The sequence below is a fragment of the Callorhinus ursinus genome, unplaced genomic scaffold (assembly GCF_003265705.2).
Source record: "Callorhinus ursinus isolate GAN/ISIS: 27379988/994484 unplaced genomic scaffold, GSC_fseal_2.0 scaffold40, whole genome shotgun sequence".
Lineage (NCBI taxonomy): Eukaryota > Metazoa > Chordata > Mammalia > Carnivora > Otariidae > Callorhinus > Callorhinus ursinus.
Genome location: NW_027397102.1, coordinates 12,336,901 through 12,361,516, shown reverse-complemented (window position 1 = coordinate 12,361,516; position 24,616 = coordinate 12,336,901). Strand labels below are relative to the sequence as shown.

At 37.5% G+C, this 24,616-nt stretch overlaps 1 protein-coding gene and 1 pseudogene across 1 annotated transcript in view; one reads left to right on the top strand and one right to left on the bottom strand.

Moving 5' to 3' along the window:
* DACH2 (dachshund family transcription factor 2) overlaps positions 1 to 24,616 on the bottom strand; it is a 907,788-nt gene that overhangs the window by 557,444 nt on the left and 325,728 nt on the right. The gene's annotated exons all lie outside the window — the stretch shown is intronic.
* LOC112829156 (small ribosomal subunit protein eS8 pseudogene) lies at positions 23,686 to 24,297 on the top strand (annotated as a pseudogene).

Below are 24,616 nucleotides of genomic sequence, written 5' to 3'. Positions count from 1 at the left end.
CTATTTGGGGTCTTCTGTGGTTATATACAAATTTTACTATTATTCTAGTTTTGTGAAAAATGCTGTGGCATTTTGATAGGGATTACATTGAATCTTTGGAAATCAATCAACATCTTACACCACATCAACAAAATGAAGGGTAAAAATCATATGATTATTTCAATAGATGCAGAGAAAACATTTGACAAGAATCAACAACCATTTATGATAAAAAAATTTAACAAAGTGGGGTTAGAAGGAACAAACCTCAACATAATAAAAACTATATATGAAAAACCCACAGCTAACATAATACCCAATGCTGAAAAACTAAGCATTCCCTCTAAGGTCAGGAACAAAAGAGGAATGTCCATTCTCACCACTTTCATTCAACATTGTACTAGAAATCCTAGCCACAGCACTAAGACAAGAAAAAGAAATGAGAGGCATCCATATTGGTAAAGAAGAAGTTAAACTGTCACTACTTTCAGATGACATGATACTATACACAGAAAATCCTAAAGAGTCCATCAGAAAACTACTAGAAATAATAAACAAGTTCAGTAAAGTGGCAGAATACAAAATTAATAACCAGAAATTACTAACATTTATATACACTAATAACAAAGTAGCAGAAAGAGAAATTTAAAAAACATCATTTACAATTGAACCAAAAGGAATAAAATACCTAAGAATAAAGTTAATCAAAGAGGTGAAAGACCACTAACTGTAGTCCAAAAATCATAAAATACTGATGAAAGAAATTGAAGATGACACAAACAAGTAAAGATATTTTATGCTCATGGATTGGAAGAATTAATATTATTAAAATGTCATATTACCCAAAACAATCCACATTTTTCATTCTTAAGCAGATTTGGAATTTTATAATCACTTCTGGTTGCTGATAACAAGAAACAATATTAGGTATCTGATGCCAGTTTCCCCAACATGTAAAAAGTAACATGACAACAGCTGTATGACCTCGAAGAAGGTTCATTAACTATAATCTATCATTGTAAAGTACCTACCCCACTTCTACCATCCAACAATTCACTCATGTACTTTTGTTTGCAATGTTAGCTTTGCATTTAGATCGCACAGCTATGTGGAACCACATAGCACAGTCTTCAACTTCTCCAAACCTCTTCCCCTGAATTAGCAAAATGAAATGTATTTCTCAAGCTCTTCATGGTTACCTTCAAGGATCACTATATAGGAAATCAATGACATATAGGCAAAACAAATATATTATCCCATATTTGTATTCAACTATACAGACAGCCCCAATTGCAAGCTCTTTAGGTCGTCTGTCCTGAAAAAACACTGAAAAGGAATATATTAAAGCAAACCTTCTATTCAAATTAAAAATGGAAATCTCTTTCTGAAGTAATAAATATTCTAAACCATCTCTTAAAAGACAAAAGGATTTTGGGGCGCCTGTGTGGCTCAGTTGTTAAGCGGCTGCCTTCAGCTAAGGTCATGATCCCAGGGTCCTGGGATCGAGCCCGACATCGGGCTATCTGCTCTGCAGGGAAGCCTGCTTCTCCCTCTCCCACGCCCCCTGCTTGTGTTCCCTCTCTCGCTCTCTCAGTCTCTGTCAGATAAATAAATAAAATCTTAAAAAAAAAAAGACAAAAGGATTTTATTTATTTGGGTCCTTTCTCTTTTCCTTTTGGTACGTCTGGCCAGGGGATTATCAATCTTATTAATCTTATTCAAAGAACCAACTCCTAGTTCCATTGACCTGTTCTACTGTTCTTTTGGTTTCTAGTTCATTGATTTCTGCTCTGATCTTTATTATTTCTCTCCTCCTGCTGGACTTAGGTTTTATTTGCTGTTCTTTTTCCAACTCCTTTAGTTGTAGGGTTTGCTTGTGTATTTGAGACCTTTCTTGTTTCTTGAGAAAGACTTGTACTGCTATATACTTTCCTCTTAGGACCCTCTTTGCTGCATCCCAAAGATTTTGAACAGTTGTGTTTTCATTTTCATTTGCTTCATTGATTTTTTTTTAAATTCTTTAATTTCCTGGTGGACCCATTCATTCTTTAGTAGCATGCTCTTTAGCCTCCATGTATCTGAAGTTCTTTCCAACTTTCCTCTTGTGATTGAGTTCTGGTTTCAAAGCACTGTGGTCCAAAAATATGCAGGGAATGATCCCAAACTTTTGGTACTGGTTGAGACGTGATTTGTGACCCAGGACTTGATCTGTTCTAGAGAATGTTCCATGTGCACTAGAGAAGAATGTGTATTCTGCTGTTTTGGGATGGAATGTTCTGATTATATCTATGAAATCCATCTGGTCCAGTGTGTCATTTAAAGCCCTTATTTCCTTGTTGAACTTTTACTTAGATGATCTGTCCATTTCAGGACCCAAATAAATAAAATCATGAATAAAAGAAGAGAGATCACAATTAACACCAAAGAAATACAAACAATTATAAAAACATATTATGAGCAACTATATGCCAGCAAATTAGATAATCTGGAAGAAATGGATGCATTCCTAGGGACATATAAACTACCAAAACTGAACCAGGAAGAAATAGAAAACCTGAACAGACCCATAACTAGTAAGGAAATTGAAGCAGTCATCAAAAATCTCCCAACAAACAAGAGCCCAGGGCTAGATGGCTTCCCAGAGGAATTTTACCAAACATTTAAAGAATTAATACCAATTCTTCTGAAACTGTGCCAAAAAAATAGAAATGGAAGGAAAACTTCCAAACTCATTTTATGAGGCCAGCATTACCTTGATCCCAAAACCAGACAAAGACCCCACCAAAAAAGAGAACTACAGACCAATATCCCTGATGAACATGAATGCAAAAATTCTCACCAAAATAGTAGCCAGTAGTATACAACAGTACATTAAAAGGACTATTCACCACAACCAAGTGGGATTTATTCCTGGGCTGCAAGGTTGGTTCAACATCTGCAAATCAATCAATGTGAAACAATACATTAATAAAAGAAAGAACAAGAACCATATGATCCTCTCAATACATGCAGAAAAAGCATTTGACAAAGTACAGCATTTTTCTTGATTAAAACTCTTCACAGTGTAGGGATAGAGGGTACATATCTCAATATCATAAAAAGCCATCTATGAAAAGCCCACAGAGAGTATTCTCCATGAGGAAAAATTGAGAGCTTTTCCCCTAAGGTCAGGAACAGGGCAGGGATGTCCACTATCACCAATGCTATTCAACATAATACTAGAAGTCTTAGCTTCAGCAATCAGACAACAAAAAGAAATAAAAGGCATCCGAATTGGCAAAGAAGAAGTCAAACTCTCACTCTTTGCAGATGATAGGATACTTTATGTGGAAAACCCAAAAGACTCCACCCCACAACTGCTACAACTCATACAGGAACTCAGTAAAGTGCAGGATATAAAATCAATGCACAGAAATCAGTTGCATTTCTATACGTCAACAACAAAACAGAAGAAAGAGAAATTAAGGAGTCGATCCCATTTACAATTGCACCCAAAACCATAAGATACCTAGGAATAAATCTAACCAAAGAAGCAAACAATCTGTACTCAGAAAACTATAGAATACTCACGAAAGAAATTGAGGAAGACACAAAGAAATGGAAAAACATTCCATGCTCATGGATTGGAAGAACAAATATTGTGAAAATGTTTATGCTACCTACAGCACTCTACACATTTAATGCAATCTTTATCAAAATACCATCAACTTTTCTCACAGAAATGGAACAAACAATCCTAAAATTTGTATGGAACCAGAAAAGACCCCGAATTGCCAAGGAAATGTTGAAAAAGAAAAACAAAGCTGGGGGCATCACGTTGCCTGATTTCAAGCTATATTACAAAGCTGTAATCATCAAGACAGTATGGTACTAGCACAAAAATCAACACATAGATCAATGGAACAGAATAGAGAGCCCAGAAATGGACCCTCAACTCTATGGTCAACTCATCTTTGACAAAGCAAGAAAGAATGTCCATTGGAAAAAAGACAGTCTCTTCAACAAATGGTGTTGGGAATATTGGACAGCCACATGCAGAAGAATGAAACTGGACAATTTCCTTACACCACACACAAAAATAAACTCAAAATGGATGAAAGACCTAAAGGTGAGACAGGAGTCCCTTAAAATCCTTGAGGAGAACACAGGCAGCAACCTCTTTGACTTCAGCCACAGCAACATCTTCCTAGAAACATCATCAAAGGCAAGGGAAGCCAGGGCAGAAATGAACTATTGGGACTCCATCAAGATAAAAAGCTTTTACACAGCACAAGAAACAGTCATCAAAACCAAGAGACAACCAACAGAATGGGAGAAGATATTTTCAAATGACATATCAGATAAAGGGCTAGTATCCAAAATCTATAAAGAACTTATCAAACTCAACATCCAGAGAACAAATAATACAATCAAGAAATGGGCAGAAGACATGAGCAGACATTTTTCCAAAGAAGACATCCAAATGGCCATCAGACACATGAAAAAGTGCTCAACATCACTCAGCATCAGGGAAATCCAAACCAAAACCTCAATGAAATACCACCTCACACCTGTCAGAATGACTAAAATTAACAAGTCAGGAAATGACAGATGTTGGTGAGGACGTGGAGAAAGGGGAACCCTCCTACACTTTTGGTGGGAATGCAAGCTGGTGCAGCCTCTCTGGAAAACAGTACGGGGATTCCTCAAAACGTTGAAAATAGAGCTACCCTATGACCCAGCAATTGCACTGGGTATTTACCCCAATGATACAAATGTCATGATCCAAAGGGGTATGTGCACTCCAGTGTTTATAGCAGCAATGTCCACAATAGCCCAACTGTGGAAAGAGCCAAGATGTCCATCAACAGATGAATGGATAAAGAAGATGTGGTATATATCTATATCTATATATCTATATCATCTATCTATCTATCTATATACACACACACATACACACACACACAATGGAATATTATGCAGCCATCAAAAAATGAAATCTTGCCATTTACAATGACGTGGATGGAACTGGAGGGTATTATGCTAAGTGCAATAAGTCAATCAGAGAAAGACAAGTATCATATGATCTCACTGATATGAGGAAGTTGAGAAACAAGACAGAGGATCATAGGGGAAGGGAGGGAAAAATGAAACAAGATGAAACCAGAGAGCAAGCAAACCATAAGAGACTCTTAATCTCAGGAAACAAACCGAGGGTTGCTGGAGTGGAAGGGCGTGGGAGGGATGGGGTGGCTGGTGATAGACATTGGGGAGGGTATGTGCTACTGTGAGCACTGTGAATTGTGTAAGACTGATGAATCACTAACCCTGAAACAAATAATACATTATATGTTAATTAAAAAAAAAACAGAAGGAATCAAGTCAGGGCAGGGAAGGCTTAAGACATCAACTTGATATCCTACAATATTATATATATAGCTCTTCTATGTTGTCAAAATTATGGCCAATTTCATTGGATCTGGTGCCTCTTACTTCAAGGAGCCTATAGGTATCTGTCATAATCTATGGTATCTGAATGTGGACTACTTAGGAATGTCACAAGTTCAAAGCCATTGTGTTGGGTGCTCCAAACATCTAAAAATGACAAGATGGACACCCCAGCCTACCTTCAAAGCTGAGCTGCTAGGAACACGAAAGTATCCCTGTGAGTATCAGGACAGAGGTTTCACAAAGGAGGCAGATATAGCTACTCTCTGTTTTGGACATGGATATGCATGCAAATCTCTGTCCCTACTTCTTTCCTTGAAAGGATAGAAGAATTCCAAGTATACTCACACTCCCCATTTGTGGTTTCTAATTTAGTGGAATTTTATGACATTACCAAATATTTTGCTATTTGTCTGTCTATGTGAACTTAAAACTGTGCTATATTTCAAGTTTTATATTTTCACTAAAGTAAAAATCAAGTACTGTCATAAAAATCCCTGAAAAAAAACTATCCATATTCTTTCTTACACAGAAAAACAATATAAATTTATAAAAACTATTTAGTTTTGAATTATGATTGGTAGATACTTAGGAAAATATCAGCTCTGTTTTTAATAGTATATTTCTGGGGCACCTGGGTAGCTCAGTTGGTTAAGTGACTGCCTTTGGCCTCAAGTCATGATCCCAGGGTTCTGGGAGGGAGCCTCGCTTTGTGCTCCTTGCTCTGTGAGGAATCTGCTTCTCCCTCTCTTTCTGCCCCTCCCCCCACTTGTGTGCTCTCTCTCTCTCAAATAAATAAAACCTTTTAAAAATAGCATATATTTCTTTTTTTAAAAGAGACTTGGACTTTCAGTCATTTTAATTCATTGTAGGTCTTCCTATTCTTAACAGCCAAAAGCTATTCGTCCCTCTATGACCTCTCTGCTGCTATCCCCAATCTTTATCTATACCTCTCTTAAGGCATTTGCACTTCTTCCTTTTTATTTAAGTAATAAATAAATAAAATCATGTGTTATTTCTCCCACTAGATTCATCAAGAGGCAAGGAGGAACTGATTCTGTGCCTACATATATTCCTACAATGCCCAGTATAGTTCTTTGAATATTATATACATGAAAATATAATTATAGATATATAATGGGGTGAAAGATAGTTAGCATGTTTCTCAAAGTACAATAATTAACAGGATGGTTCCAGGAATAGGACATTATTGTTAGTGTCTGTAATTGAGCTTTACCATCAGAATCTGCTCAAAAGTGACAATTTAAATAGTTCTTAAAGTCCTGTGTTTTAATATCCTTCCAAAATATGTTTGAACAATTTCTTAGTTTTGTAAATACAAGCTTATAACAAAATAGGATTTTTCTCAGATGAGCAGAAGTCTTGCTATAGCTTACAGTCATTACTCTGGACATAATTAACCATTGTGCCATACTAGAGATGCAGAGAGCAAATAAAATTGAAATGAAATGAGTACTGATTTCAAGGTATTTCTTAAATTATATTATCATGCCATGTCCTCCTTAAAGATAAATAGAATTTCACAGAGAAATATGTTTAATTGAGGATTTAAAGTAGTTATTTTTCAGTTAATAATGGCTTTGTTGCACCATTACCAAACATTTCCTGCCAGCTCCATAAATGAACAAGGCATCCAAATACCATTTAAAAATATATACTATGTAAATATACATATGTGTGTGTATATATACATAAACATATATGTGTGTGTATATATAACCATTGTGATAATAAACAGTTTGCAATGATACATAGGCATTCTACAATTCTTCATGGAAATTGCAGACTTCTGTATTTATTTGCAAAAAGGAATAAAGAATGTATTAATTAGGTAAACAATATGTGTGCAAATCCCCTCTTGCAAAAATATGCTCATTGCAATGAAAATCATATGATGCCAACTGACTTTCTAATTTCAGTTTTGTATTCTGTGTCCATCATCTGCACTGATTTCACCATATGCATTCTTCTTTTGTGTCAATGTAATGCAAAAATATGACAACGAAAACATTACTCTCAAGGAAAGAATGTGCTCTGTTCTAAGGAAAATATTTGTTTTATACAAAAATACATCAAACAGAAATGTAAAAAACTATTCAAATTCTCAGAGCGGTGCCAGGAAGATGGCAGAGTAAGAGGACCCTAAGTTCATCCCATCCTATATTTACAACTAGATATCACTCATATCCAAGTCAATAAACCAGACAGCAATCCAAAGACTAGCAAAACAAACTCCACAACTAAATGTAGACAAGAAGCTACAACAGAGAGATTAGGAAGGACAGAAATGGTGGTCGGTAGCTGCCTGCAGGAAGGAGGGAACTACTGTCCCAGAGAGGGAGAAGCACCAGGGAGCCCACCCAGGAAACACAAATCCCCTTAACATCTAGCCTTGAAAACCAGAGGAGCTGAATTCTGTGAGTTTTTATAAACAGTGGAACTTAGAGGCTGGAGCTTTAAAAGTCAGTGGAATCAACACCGGAGGAGCCATGAGGATAAGTGTTAGCCAGGTCTCCATCATTAAAAAGACAACAGCTCAAGAAGAGACAACATAGAAGGGACAGCTTGCACAATGGGAGGGAGATCTGTTTATACAGATTTCAATGCATGTTGGGGGAACTTCTCTGGGAACAAAGGAGCTGGCAGTCAGTCACCATTTTTATCCCCCAACCCACAGCAAAATCACAAAGCCACCTGCAGATGCAGCACTGCAGAGACACTTGCTACCCAAACTGCTGGCAGAGTGCCATGCCCACAAGTTCTATTGAGGGCTCCTCCTGGACTCGGTCCTAGGCTCAGCATAATTTTTGTTAATGCTGCACATCTCACCCAGCTGCTGCACACAGATGTGGATTTCCTCAACCACTGCACTCTATGCCCAACCACCACGCACACAGACGCCACATGGCACAACCTGCCACCAGGTGCAGACACTGGGCCCAGCCACTGTGCACAAAAGGCTATGGGCCCCTGGCCTACTGTGAACCATGCCCCCAGCTGCTGTGCTCAGGGAATCACCTAGGACTAGCAGCTCATTGCAAATTTTCCTAACACTGTCACCCCAACCCCAAGCCCTTCTGCTGTCATGCCCCAACAAAGCCAGCGTGCCTGGATCTCACTAACATCACAGAGAGCAAACACAACTCATAACAGGCAAAGTCAGTGCAGACATCTGGACTGAAAGGAAAAGTGACTCAGACACAATAGCACAACACAAGCAACATACATGGCAAACTCATGAAGTGGCAGGTTCTAATGAACAGGAATACTGCACTGCAGGGCACTACAGGAACTCTTCATAAAGCCAATACTTTCAAGAGCAGAAGACAAAGCTAACTTCCTTAACACAAGGAAACACACAGAGAGAAGTAAACAGAATGAGGAGACAGAGGAATATTTTCCAAATGAAAGAACACAAAAAATCACAGCAGAAGATATAGCCAAAGAGAAATAAGTAATATGCTTCATGCAGAATTTAAAGTAATCATCATAAAGGTACTCACTGGGACATTGGAGGAAGAAGGCAGCAAAATAGGAGAACTCTAGGATCCTCTGGGCCCATGAACACTAGATAACTATCAAACCATCCTAAATACCCCAGAAATCAACCTGAAGACTCACAGAACAAACTCCACAATAAAAGGGAGAGAAGAGGCACATTGAAGAGGTTAGGAAGTGCAGAGACATGGTTTAGGGGAGAAAGGAATCTTGGGTGCTGCAGAGGGGAGGAAGCCATAGTCACCGAGAAGGGTGGGGGGATGTAGCACAGAGGAGAACACACAAAGGGAACATGCCTTCAAAGCCATTGGCTTGGAAAGTGAGTAGGAATGAATTTTGTGAGTTCCTACAACCAGCAGGGCTTAAAGTCTAGAATTATAAAGGTCAGCAGGCTTGACTGAGATACACCTGAAGCGTACTGTCCTGCTTCTAGAGAGAAAGCAGGAAAACAGCTCAGAAGCAGACAGTGTGGAAACAACAATTTTAAGAACAACAGGGGCACACAAGGGGGAGATAATTCTCTCTTCCTGGACATGTCCCTGAGAGGTAGCATTTATGGAGATGCCTCTCCAGCCAAAGCTGCTGGCTGGCACAATTTAACTCCCTTCCTCCTCAACATAAACACAGAGCCACCTGCAAGAAGCAACCCAGCACCAACACTGGCTGCCTACTTGTTTAGACCAAGCCCTACCTTCCTGAGCTCAAGCTGAACTACCCTTCTCAGTCAAGCTTGCCTCAGTCCCAGCCCAGAGGAACCCTCCCCCAGAAGACAAGCAAAACTCTTGTCCACACCACCACAGCCAACCAGACAGTTCTGAAGGCTTTAGTTCTGGTAGAAGAGGTGATAAGTCTCATTAAACAAGTAGACCAAAGCTCACCTATTTAAAACACACCACATTCATGCAAGGGATCAGAAATCATTGACAGCTAGCAATAAGGACCTCTGCAGACAACTGGTCTGAAGGATAGAGCAGCCAAATCACAACATCACAGTGCATGCAACACACACTAGAGGCACTCCCTGAAGTGCCAGATCCCGGGCACTACAGGAACTCATCTTCCTAAGGTCATTACTTTCCAGAGCAGCAGACATAACTGGCTTTTTTAACACAGAGAAGAAGGCAGAGACTTAGATAAATGCAAAGACAGAAGAATTTATCCCAAATGAAAACAAAGTAAAGTCATGGCCAGAGTTCTAGGTGAAACAGATATAAATTACAAGAAAGATGGAGAATTTAAAGCAATAATCAGAAGGATACTAACTGGACTTGAAAAAAGAGTACAAGACATGAAATAGACCCTTACCACAGAGAAAAAAGAGTTTTAAAAGAATCAATCAGAAATGAAGAATGCAATAAGTGAGATTAGAAACAAGTTTGATGCAATTAACAGGAGGCTGGAAGAAGCAGGGTGAAAATTGTGACATAAAAGACAAAATAATGGGAAATAATGAAACTAAACAAAAGAGAAAATTATGCAACATGAGAATACACTTAGGGAAATCAGTAACTACATCAAATGTAATAACATTTGTATTATAGGAGTCCAAAATGAAGAAGACAGAGAAAGGGGATAGAAAATATATTTGATGAAAAAATAGCTGAAAACATCCCTAATCTGGGGAACAAAAAGTTATGCAGAGTCAAGAGGAACAACAAACTCCCATCAAAATCAACAAAAGCAGGCCAACATCAAGACGTATTGTAATTAAACTTACAAAATACAATGATAAACAAACAAAAAAAAAATAAAAGAAGCAAAAAATAAAAAAAAAAGAGGTCGTTAACTTACAAGGAAAAGCCCATAAGGCTGCCTGGAAATATCTCAACAGAAACTTGGAAAAAGAGAAGAAAAAGGCATGATATAGTCAAAGTACTGAAAGGGAAAAATATGCAGCCAACAATACCCTATCCAGCAACACTATCATTCAGGAAATAAGGTGAGATAAAAAGTTTCCCAGACAAATAAGAACTAAAGGAATTCATGACCACTACAACAGCCCTGCAAGAAATATTAAAGGGGACTCTGAGTGAAAAGGAGAGACCAAAGTAGACAAAGACAAGAGAGGATCAGAGAAAATTTCCAGAAACAATGACAAAACAAGTAATAAAATGGCACTAAATACATATTTATCAATAATTACTTTGAATACAAGTGAACTAAATGTTCCAATCAAGACATAAGGTGTCAGAATGGATTAAAAAACAAAAAAAAAAAACAAGACCCATCTATATTCTGCTGATAAGAGATTCATTTCAGACCTACATACACCTGCAGATAGAAAGTGAAGAGATGAAGAAATTTTTATCACACAATTGAATGTCGAAAGAAAGCCAGAGTAAAAAACAAAAAAAAAAAAAGAAAGAAAAGAAAAAGAAAGCCAGAGTAACAATACTTATGTGGGACAAACTAGACTTTAAAACAAAGACTGTAACAATAGATAAAGGAGGGCACTATATCATAATAAAGGGAACAATCAAGCAAGGAGATTTAACAATTGTAAATATTTATGCCTCCAATATTGGAGCACCCAAGTATATAAAACAATAATGAACATTAGGGAACTAATTGAGAATAACACAATAATAGTAGGAGAGTTTAACACCCAGTTACATCAAAGGACACATCATCTAAACAGAAAATCAAAAAGGAAACCATGGCTTTGACTGACACACTGGATCAGATGGACTTAACAGATATATTCAGAACTCTCCAGCCTAAAACAGCAGAATACACATTCTTTTCAAGTGTGCATGGGACGTTCTCCAGAATAGATCAAATGTGAGGTCACAAATCAGGACTCAACAAATACAAAAAGACGAAATACATACCATGCAACTTTTCTAACCACAACATGACGAAACTATAAGTCAACCACAAGAAAAAAATTAGAAAGATCACAAATACATAGAGGTTAAACAACATGCTATTCAACAATGAAAAGCTCAAACAGGAAATCAAAGATGAAATTTAAAAATACATGGACAGAAATGAAAATAAAAACACAATGATACAAAACCTTTGGGATACAGCAAAAGCAGTCCTCTGAGGGAAGTATAGAGCAATAAAGGCCTACCTCAAGAAGCAAGAAATATCTCAAATAAACATTCTCACATGGTATCTAAAGGAACTACAAAAAGAAACACAAAACCAGAGGAAGGAAGGAAATAATAAAGTTCAGAGCAAAAATAAATGATATAGAAACTAATAAATAAATAAATAAATAAATAAATAAAACGGATCAATAAAACCAGGAGCTGGTTCTTTGAAAAAAATTAATAAAATTGATACATAAAAGCACAAATGAGAGGGGAGAAATAAAAACCAACACTAGAGAAATATGATTATAAGGAAACATTATGAAAAACCATATGCCAACAAATTGGACAACAAGGAACAAATGGATAAATTCCTAGAAACATAAAAACTACCAAAGCTGAAAGAGGAAGAAATAGAAAATTTGAACAGACTGATAACCAACAAAGAAATTGAGTCAATAATCAAAAAACTCCCAAAAAACAAAAGTCAAAGTCCAGATGGCTTCAAAGGAGAATTCTACAAATCATTAAAAGAAAATTAATACCTGTTCTTCTCAAAATGATCCAAAAGATAGAAATGGAAGTAAAATTTCCAAACTCATCTCATGATGTCAGCATTACCCTGATACCAAAGCCAGATAAAGAGCCCATCAAGAGGAGGAGCAAGATGGTGGAGGAGTAGGAGACCTAAATTTCCTCTGGTCCCAGGAATTCACCTAGATAGGGATCAAACCATTCTGAACACCTACAAACTCAACAGGAGATCGAAGAAAAGAATAGAAGCAACTCTCTGAACAGAAAAGCGACCACTTTCTGGAAGGTAGGACGGGCGGAGAAGTGAATCCCAGGTGATATTCGGGAAGGTAGGCGGGGGGGGAGGGGTCCTCCATCAGCCAGCTCCCGGCAAGTAATAGAGCTGAGGAACACAAAATTGGAAATTTTAGAAGTCAGCTCTGCTGAGGGACATCGCTCCAGTGGCTAAATGGGGGGTGGAACCCTCACTGGGACAGTGTGGTCTCAAACCCTCAGGGTCACAGAAAGTCTGGAGGTGACTGAGTGTGGCAGAGCACCCAGGTATCAGAGCAGGGAAGCTGGCTGCAGAGACGGGGCTGAGGAGTGGGGTCTCAGCTCAGGGTTGCCATAAACTGTGATCTGCTGCACAGTCAGGCCACTGCTCTTCCAGCAGGGACACAACAAGTGGCAGAATGGGGGACACTCCCCTTCCTCCCCCTAGGAGGAGCAGTGCAGGAGCACACCACAGGAATCAGCTGGGTTAGGAGACTCCACCAGTGCCAGAGATAGAAACGATCTGTCACAGGCTGGGTGAGCACGGAGTGCGGCCGGAGACCAGGGACACGAGAGTGATTGATTGCTTTACTCTGGGGACTCACTGAGCAGTGGGGCCCAAAGTTCTCGCTCCTCTGGGGTGGATATTGGGAGGCTGCCATTTTCACTCTCATCCTCCAAAGCTGTACAGAAAGCTTGCAGGGAACAAAAGCTCCCAAGAGCAAACCAGAACAGATTACTTAGCCCGGCCCTGGCAAGGGCAGGGCAATTTGGCGACCAGCAGACATTTGAGAACCATGGCAACAGTCCCCTCCCTGAGAATATCAGCAAGAACAGCCAGCCAAGACCAAATTTACCAATCAATGAGAACGGCAGAAAACCAGCACTAGAGGAACACAGCACATAGAATTCATGACTTTTTTCACCTGATTCTTTAGTCTTTCACAGTTAATTTTTTTAATTTCCTTTTTTTTATTTTTCTTTTTCCCTTTTTCAACCAACAACTTACAATCCCTTTTTTAAGAAATCTTTTCCATTTTTCATTTTTAGAATCATATTCTATCCCTTCATAGTAGTTAACCTTAGTTTTAGTATATATATATATATATAAGTTGTTTTCTCTTTAAAATTTGGAATACAGTTTTTTCTAACAGACTAAAATATACCCTAAATCTCTAGTGTATGGCTTTGTTCTACTCTCCTGCCTGATCACATTCTCTCCCTTTTTTTTAAATCCTCTTCTTTCTTTTTTCAACCAACTTCTTATCAATTCCTTTTATAAAATATTTTATTATTTTCATCTTCAGAGTCATATTCCATCCCATCATCGTATTTACCCTTATATTTGTACATATATAAGCTTTTTTTTTCTTTAAAATTTTGGGAGGCACTTTCTTCTAACAGACCAAAATACACCCAAAATCTAGTGTGTGGCACTGATCTATGCACCAGCCTGATCATATTTGATCATATTCTGTTTTTGTTTGTTTGTTTGTTTTTTATCATTTTATTTTTTTCTTTCTTCTTTCTTTCCCTTTCTTTTCCCCCGGTTTCAGGTCTCTTCTGATTTGTTTAGTGTATATTTTTCTGGGGTCGTTGTTACCCTGTTAGCATTATGTTCTCTCATTCATTTATTCTCCTCTGGACAAAATGACAAGACAGAAAAAATCATCTCAAAAAAAAGAACAAGAAGCAGTACCGACTGCCAGGGACCTAATCAACAGGGACATAAGATGTTGGAACTAGAGTTCAGAATGATGATTCTAAAGATACTAGCTGGGCTTGAAAAAAGCATGGAAGATATTAGAGAAACAATTTCTGGAGAAATAAAAGAACTAAAATCTAACCAAGTCGAAATCAAAAAGGCTATTAATGAGGTGCGATTAAAAATGGAGGCTCTAACTACTAGGATAAATGAGGCAGAAGAGAGAATTAGTGATATAGAAGACAAAATGACAGAAAATAAAGAAGCGGAGAAAAAGAGAGATAAACAACTACTGATCACGAGGGCAGAATTGGAGAGATAAGTGATACCATGAGATGAAACAACATTAGAATAATTGGGATTCCAGAAGAAGAAAGAGAGAGGGGGGCAGAAGGTATATTGGAGCAAATTATAGCAGAGAACTTCCTTAATTTGGGCAAGGAAACAAGCATCAAAATCCAGGAGAGACAGAGTACCCCCCTCAAAATTATTAAAAATAGGTCAACACCCTGACATCTAACAGTAAAACTTACGAGTCTCAGAGACAAAGAGAAAATCCTGAAAGCACCTAGGGAGAAGAGATCTGTAATCTACAATGGTAGAAACATTAGATTGGCAGCACACCTATCCATGGAGACCTGGCAGGCTAGGAAGGACTGGCATGATATATTCAGAGCACTAAATGAGAAAAATATGCAAGCAAGAATAGTATATCCAGCTAGGCTGTCACTGAAAATAGAAGGAGAGATAAAAAGCTTCCAAAACAAAAAATAATTAAAAGAATTTGCAAAACCAAACGAGCCATAAAAGAAATAGTGAAAGGGGTCCTCTAAGCAAAGAGAGAGCCTAAAAGTAACATAAACCAGAAAGGAACACAGAAAATATACAGTAACAGTCACCTTACAGGCAATAAAATGGCACTAAATTCATACCTTTCCGTAGTTAACCTGGATGTAAATGGGCTAAATGCCCCAATCAAAAGACACAGCCTATCAGAATGGATAAAAAAAACAAGACCCATTGCAAGAGACTCAATTTAGACCCAAAGACACCACCAGATTGAAAGTGAGGGGGTGGAAAAATACTTACCATGCTAATGGACACCAAAAGAAAGCTGGGGTGGCAATCCTTATATTAGACAAATTAGATTTTAAACCAGACTATAATAAGAGATGAAGAAGGACACTATATCCTACTTAGGGTCTATCCAACAAGAAGATCTAACACTTGTAAATATCTCTGCCCCTAACATGGGAGCAGCCAGTTATATAAGCCAATTAATAACAAAAGCAAAGAAACACAATGACAACAATACAATAATAGTGGGGGACATTAACACCCCCCTTACTGAAATGGACAGATCATCTAAGCAAAAGATCAACAAGTAAATAAAGATTTTAAATGACATACTGGACCAAATGGATTTTACAGCAATATTCAGAACATTCCATCCCAAAGCAACAGAATACATATTCTTCTCTAGGGCACATGGAACATTCTCTAGAATAGATCACATCCTAGGTCACAAATCAGGTCTCAAACAGTACCAAAAGACTGGGATCATTCCCTGCATATTTTTAGACCACAATGGTTTGAAACTAGAACTCAATCACAAGAGGAAAGTCGGAAAGAACTCAAATACATGGAGGCTAAAGAGCATCCTACTAAAGAATGAATGGGTCAACAAGGAAATTAAAGAAGAATTTTAAAAATTCATGGAAACAAATGAAAATGAAAACGCAACTGTTCAACATCTTTGGCATGCAGCAAAGGCAGTCCTAAGAGGAAAGATTATAGCAATACAAGGCTTTCTCAAGAAACAAGAAAGGTCTCAAATACACAAACAAACCCTACACCTAAAAGAGCTGGAGAAAGAACAGCAAATAAAGGTTAAACCGAGCAGGAGAAGAGAAATAATAAAGATCAGATGAGAAATCAATGAAATAGAACCAAAAGAACAGTAGAACAGATCAACAAAACTAGGAGATGGTTCTTTGAAAGAATTAACAACACTGATAAAGCCCTGGCCAGACTTATCAAAAAGAAAAGAGAAAGGACCCAAATAAATAAAATCATGAATGAAAGAGGAGAGATCACAAACAACACCAAAGAAATACAAACAATTATAAGAACATATTCTGAGGAGATATATGCCAGCAAATTGGATAATCTGGAAGAAATGAATGCATTCTTAGAGATGTATCAACTACCCAAACTGAACCAGGAAGAAATAGAAAACCTGAGCAAACCTATAACCACTAAGGAAATTGAAGCAGTCATCAAAAATCTCCCAAGAATCAAGAGCTCAGGGCCAGATGGCTTCAGGGGAATTCTACCAAACATTTAAAGAAGAATTAATACCTATTCTTCTGAAATTGTTCCAAAAAATAGAAATGGAAGGAAAACTTCCAAACTCGTTTTATGAGGCCAGCATTACCTTGATCCCAAAACCAAAGACACCATCAAAAAATAGAATTACAGGTCAATATCCTCGATGAACATGGATGCAAAAATTCTCACCAAAATACCAGCCAATAGGATCCAACAGTACATTAAAAAGATTTTTCACCAAGACCAAGTGAGATTTATCCCTGGGCTGCAAGGTTGGTTCAACATCTGCAAATCAATCAATGTGATACAATACATTAACAAAAGAAAGAACAAGAACCATATGATCCTCTCAATAGATGCAGAAAAAGCATTTGACAAAGTATAGCATCCTTTCTTGATCAAAACTCTTCAAAGTATAGGGATAGAGGATAAATACTTCAATACCAAGAGTATATGGATAAAGGCTACATACCTCAATATCATAAAAGCCATCTATGAAAAACCCACAGCAAATATCATTCTCAATGGGGAAAAACAGAGAGCTTTCCCCCTAAGGTCAGGAACACAGCAGGGACGTCCACTATCACCACTGCTATTCAACATAGTATTAGAAGTCCTAGCCACAGTAATCAGACAACAAAAATAAATAAAAGACATCTGAATCAGCAAAGAAGTGAAACTCTCACTCTTTGCAGATGATATGATACTTTATGTGGAAAACCCAAAGTATTCCACCCCAAAACTTCTAGAACCCATACAGGAATTCAGTAAACTGACAAGATATAAAATCAATGCCCAGAAATCAGTGACATTCCTATACACCAACAAGACAGAAGAAAGAGAAATTAAGGAGTTAATCCCATTTACAGTTGCACCCAAAACATAAGATGCCTAGGAATAAATCTAACCAAAGAGGCAAAGAATCTGTACTCAGAAAACTATAGAATACTCATGAAAGAAATTGAGGAAGAGACAAAGAAATGGAAAAACGTTCCATGTTCATGGATTGGAAGAACAAATATTGTGAAGATGTCCATGCTACCTAGAGCAATCTACACATTTAATGCAATCCCTATCAAAATACCATCCACTTTTTTCAAAGAAATGGAACAAATAATCCTAAAATTTGTATGGAACCAGAAAAGACCCCGAATAGCCAGAGAAATGTGGAAAAAGAAAAGCAAAGCTGGTGACATCACAATTCCAGACTTCGAGCTCTATTACAAAGCTGTCATCATCAATACAGTATGGTACTGGCACCTAAACAGACACATAGATCAATGAAACAGAATAGAGAGCCCAGAAATGGACCCTCAACTCTATGGTCAACTAATCTTCGACAAAGCAGGAAAGAATGTCCAATGGAAAAAAGACAGTCTCTTCAACAAATGATGTTGGGAAAATTGGACAGCCACATGCTGAAGAATGAAACTGGACCATTTCCTTACACCACACACAAAAATAGACTCAAAATGGTGAAAAACCTAAATGTGAGACAGGAGTCCACCAAAATCCTAAGGAACACAGGCAGCAACCTCTTCGACCTCAGCTGCAGCAAAATCTTCATAGAAACACCACCAAAGGCAAGGGAAGCAAGGACAAAAATGAACTATTGGGACCTCATCAAGATAAAAAGCTTTTGCACAGCAAAAGAAACAGTCAAGGAAACCAAAAGACAACCAACAGAATGGGAGAAGATATTTGCAAATGACATATCAAATAAAGGGCTACTATCCAAAATCTATAAAGAACTTATTAAACTCAACACCAAAAGAACAAATGATCTAAACAAGAAATGGGCAGAAGACATGAATAGACATTTTTCCAAAGAAGACATCCAAATGGCCAAAAGACATATGAAAAAGCGCTCAACGTCGCTTGGCATCAGGGAAATCCAAATCAAAACCTCAATGAGATACCACCTCACACCAGTCAGAATGGCTAAAATTAACAAGTCAGGAAACGACAGATGTTGGCGGGGATGTGGAGAAAGGGGAACCCTCCTACACTTTTGGTGGGAATGCAAGCTGGTGCAGCCACTCTGGAAAACAGTATGGAGGTTCCTCAAAAAGTTGAAAATAGAGTTTCCGTACAACCCAGCAATTGCACTACCGGGTATTTACCCCAAGGATAGAAATGTGGGGATCCAAAGGAGTACATGCACCCCGATGTTTATAGCAGTAATGTCCACAATAGCCAAACTATGTAAAGAGCCAAGATGTCCATCGACAGATGAATGGATAAAGATGAAGTGGTATATATATACACAATGGAATTTTATGCATCCATCAAAAGAAATGAAATCTTGCCATTTGTAGGGACGTGGATGGAACTGGAGGGTATTATGCTGAGCAAAATAAGTCAATCAGAGAAAGACATATATCATATGATCTCACTGATATGAGGAATTTTTAACCTCAGGAAACAAATTGAGGGTTGCTGGAGTGGTGGGGGTGGAAGGGATGGGGTGGTTGGGTGATTGACATTGGGGTGGGTATGTCCTGTGGTGAGTGCTGTGAATTGTGTAAGAATGTTGAATCACAGACACGTACCTCTGAAACAAATAATACATTGTATGTTAAAATCAAAAAAGAAATAAAGAAGAATATAGCAGGAAGGGAAAAAGCAAGGAGGAGAAATTAGAGGGGGAGACGATCCATGAGAGACTATGGACTCTGAGAAACAAACTGAGGGTTCTAGAAGGGAGGGCGGTGGGTGGATGGGTTAGCCTGGTGATGGGTATTAAAGAGGGCATGTAGTGAATGGAGCACTGTGTGTTATACGCAAATAATGAATCATGGAACACTTCATCAAAAACTAATGATGTAATATATGGTGATTAACATAACAATAAAAAATAAAAATTAAAAAAAACTAATGATGAAATGTATGGTGATTAACATAACATAATTAAAAAAAAAAGAATCTATCAAAAAAGAGAACTACCAGCCAATATTCCTGATGAGTATGGATGCAAAAATTCTCAATAAAATACTAGCAAACTGAAGCCTACAGTAAATTAAAAAACATTCACTGTGATCAAGTGCGATGTATTCCTGGGCTCCAAGTGTAGTTCAGTATTTGCAAGTCAATCAATTTATGTTAATAAAAGAAAGGTAAGGGGCGCCTGGGTGGCTCAGTCGTTAAGTGTCTGCCTTCGGCTCAGGTCATGATCCCAGGGTCCTAGGATTGAGCCCCACATTGGGCTCCTTGCTCAGTGGGAAGCCTGCTTCTCCCTCTCCCACTGTCCCTGCTTGTGATCCCTCTCTTGCTATGTCTCTCTGTCAAATAAATAAATAAAATCTTTAAAAAAATAAATAAGTAAAAGAAAGGTAAGAAACTTATGATTCTTTCGATAGATGCAGAAAAAACATTTGACAATGTACAACATCCATTCATGATAAAAACCCTCATACAAAATAGGGTTAGAGGGAACATATCTCAATATCATAAAAGCCATTTGTGAAAAACCCACAGCTAATATCATCTTCAGTGGGGAAAATCTGAGAGTTTTACTTCCAAGGTCAGGAACAAGACAAGGATGTCCACTGTCACCACTATTGTTCAACATAATACTGGAAGTCCTAGGCACAGCATCAGACGACAAAAAGAAATAAAAGCCTTCGAAATCTACAGCAAAAGTAAAGCCTTCACTATTTGCAGATCACATGATATTCTATATAGAAAACACAAAAGACACCATGAGAAACTGCTAGAAATGATGAATGAATTCAGTAAACTCACAGGATATAAATAAGTCAATCAGAGAAAGATAAGTATCATATGATCTCACTGATATAATTTGGGAGAAACAAGACAGAGGATCGTAGGGGCAGGGAAGGAAAAATGAAACAAGATGAATCCAAAGAGGGAGACAAACCATAAGAGACTCTTAATCTCAGGAAACAAACTGACGGTTGCTGGAATGGAGGGTAGTGGGAGGGATGGAGTGGCTGGGTGATGGACTTTGGGGAGGGTATATACTGTGGTGAGTGTTGTGAATTGTGTAAGACTGATGAATCACAGACTTGTACCTCTGAAACAAATAGTTCATTATATGTTAATAAAGAAAAAGATTAAGTAAAAAAAAAATCAATGTACAGAAATCTGTTGCATTTCTATATACCAATAATGAAACAGCAGAAGGAAAATTAAGGAATCAATCCCATTTACAATTGCACCAAAAACAATAAGATACCTAGGAATAGGAATAAATCTAACTAAAGAGGTGAAAGAACTGTACTCTGACAACTATAAAACGCTAATGAAAGAAATTGAAAATGAAACAAAGAAATGGGAAAATATTCCATGCTCATGGATTGGAAAAAGCAATATTGGTAAAATATCTGTACTACTGAAAGCAATATACACATTTAATGCAATCCTTATCAAAATACCACCAACATTTTTCACAAAGCTAGAACAAACAGTCTTAAAATTTACATGGAACTACAGAATACCCCAAATCAGCCAAAGCAGGCTTGAAAAAGAAAAGTGAAGTTGGAGGCATTGCAATCCGAACTTCAAGTTATATTAAAAAGCTGTAATGATCAAAACAGTATGGCACTGGCATAAAAATAGACACATTTCAGTGGAAGAGAATAGAAAACCCAGAAATAAACCTATAACTATATAGTAAATTAATCTTTAACAAAACAAGAAAGAATATCCAATGAGAAAAAGAGTCTTTTCAACAAATGCTGTTGGGAAAACTGGACAGCAATATGCAAAGAATGAAACTGGGCCACTTTGTTACATGATTCATAAAAATAAATTCTAAATGGATGAATGACCTAAATGCGAGACCTAAAACCTTAAAAATCCAAGAGAAGAACACTGGCTGTAACCGTTTTTACATACGCCAAAATAACTTCTTTCTAGATATGTCTCTGGAGGAAGGGAAAAAAAGGCAAAAATAAATTATTGGGATTTCATCAAAATAACAAGATTCTGCACAATGAAGGGAAAAATATCAACCAAACTCTAAGGCACCCTGTAAATGGGAGAAGATATTTGCAAATGGCAGATCTTATAAAGGGTTATTATCCAAAATATAAAAAGAACTTATAAAACTCAACACCCTAAAAATGAATAATTCAATGAAAAATGGGCATAAGACATGAATAGACATTTTTTCCAAACAAGATACCCAGATGGCCAACTGACACATGAAAAAATGCTCAACCTCACTCATCATCAAGGAAATAGAAGTCAAAACTATAATGAGACATTACCTCACACCTGTCAGAATGTCTAAAATCAACAACACAAGAAACAACAGGTGCCAGAGAGGATGGGGAGAAAGGGAAACCCTCTTGCCTTGTTAATGAGAATGTAAACTGTTGCAGGCACTCTGGAAAATAGTATGCAACTTCCTCAAAAAGTTAAAAATACAACTACCCTATGGTCCAGTGATTGCACTACCAGGTATCTACCCAAAGATTTAAAAACACTGATTCAAAGGGACTCATGCACCCTAATGTTTATAGCATCATTATCAACAATAGCCAAATTATAGAAAGAGCCCAAATGTGCACCCATGATGAATGGATAAAGAGGAAGTGGTATATATAATGGAATATTAGCCATAAAAAGAATGAAATCTTGCCACTTGCAATGACATGGGTAGAGATAGAATAATATGCTAAGTGATAAAAATCAATCAGAGAAAGACAAATACCATATGCTAATACCATATGATTTCATTCATATGTGGAATTTCAGGAACAAAACAAATAAGCATAAGGGGAAAATAAAGAGAAGGAGGCAAGACAACAAACAGATTCTTAAGTATAGAGAGCAAAGTGATGGTTGCCAAAGGGGAGGGGGGCAGAGAGACAGGTTAAATAGGTGATGGGGATTAAGAAGCGCACTTGTTGTGATGAGCACTGGGTGTTTTATGGAAGGGTTAATCACTATATTGTAAGCCTAAAACTAATATTTCACTGTATGTTAACTAACTGGAATTTAAATTATAAGAAAACATGGAAAAATAGATACTCACTGGACTTCAGTAAAGGGTGGAGGACATCAGTGAGACCCTTGACAAAGAGATAAAAAATAACATATCAGAGATGAAGAACTCAATAAGTGAAATTAAAAATATAATAGATGGAATAAATAATATGCAACAGGAAACCGAGGAACATAACAATGATCTGGAAGACAGAGTAATTGAAAATAATGAAGCTGAGCATGTGAGAGATAAACAAATACTTCATAATGAGAATAAACTTTAAGAAATGGTTCCTCCATCAAGCATAGCAATATTCACATTATAAGGATCCCAGGAGGAGAGAGGAAGGTGGGCAGAAATCATATTTGAAGAAACAATACTTGAAAATTTCCCAAATCTGGGGAGGGAAACAGATCCAGATTCAGGAGGCACAGAGATCATTTTAAAGATTGTAAGAGAAAACACATTTACATACAGAAGAAACCCCATAATTATTTCAGGTGTTTCAGCAGATTTGCAGGCCAGAAGTGAGTGGCATGATGTATTTGAAGTGCTGAAAAGAAAAATCTGCAGCCAAAAATATTCTATTCAACAAGGATGTCATTCAGAATAGAAGGAGAGATAAAGAGTTTCCCAGGTAAACAGACTTAAAAGAATTCATGACCACTAAAACAGCCCTGCAAGAAATGTTAGGTGGGATTCTGTGAGTGGAAAACAAAAAACAGTAAGTAAGAGTAAGAAAAATTGGAAGCACAAAGTAAAAGGATGTAAAATATGATACCAAATATCTAAACCATGGAGGGGAAAAGAGTAAAGAGTGAGTTCAAAAATAAGCAACTGTCTAGTTAATATAGACTGCTATATGCAGGAGATGTTATATGTAAGGTGAATGGTAACCACAAATCAAAAAACAGTAATACTTCTTTTACAACTAGTGCCAAGTGATGGGAATCTCTCAGGACAACTGGCACAAGCACCACAATATTGGGGGCAAGAGAAAGTCCTACCATAAAAAGCAGAAGTATGAGCAAGGATGCCCCACTCTCAACACTAAGATTGGCCCCTGCCACATTCATACAGTCTACATGTGGGGAGCCAACAAGAAGAACCATGCTTTGAGGCTGGATGTGGGGAACTTTGTCTGGGGCTCTGACTGTTGTATGTGTAAAACAAGGATTAAAGTGTTGTCTACAATGCATCCAACAAGGAACTAGTCCACACAAAGATCCTGGTGAAGAACTGTATCATGCTCATTGACAACCCACAGTGGTATGAGTCCTGCTATGCACTGCCCCTTGGCCACAAGAAGGGGGGCAAGCTGACACCAAGGGAGAAAGAAATTAAAAAAAAAAAAACTCAGAAAATTCAAAATAAATATAATGAAAGAAAAAAATGCCAAAATCAGCAGTTTTCCAGAGGAGCAGTGCCAGCAGGGCAAGCTTCTTGCATGCCTCATTTCAAAAACAGGCCAATGTGGCCAAGAAGATGGCTATATGCTAGAGGACAAGGAGGTAAACTTCCATCCGAGGAAAAGAAAATCTCAGAAAGGCAAATAAATCTTCCTACTTTCTATCTTTGAACATGTAATAAAGGTGTTTATTATTCTAAACAAAAGCACTAATAGGTATGCAAAAAATAAAGAGTAAGATACAAAAATATATCACTAAAAATCCCCAGCAAACCATGAGAGACAGAAAAACTACAAAAACAACAACAAATCAGGTAGCAAAATGGCAATAAATACACACCCATCAATAATTATTTGGGGGGCACCTGGTTGGCTCAGTCAGTTACGTGAACACCTTGTGATTTCAGCTCAGGTCATGATCTCAGGGTTATGAAATCGAGCCACATTTTGGGCTCTGTGCTCAGTAG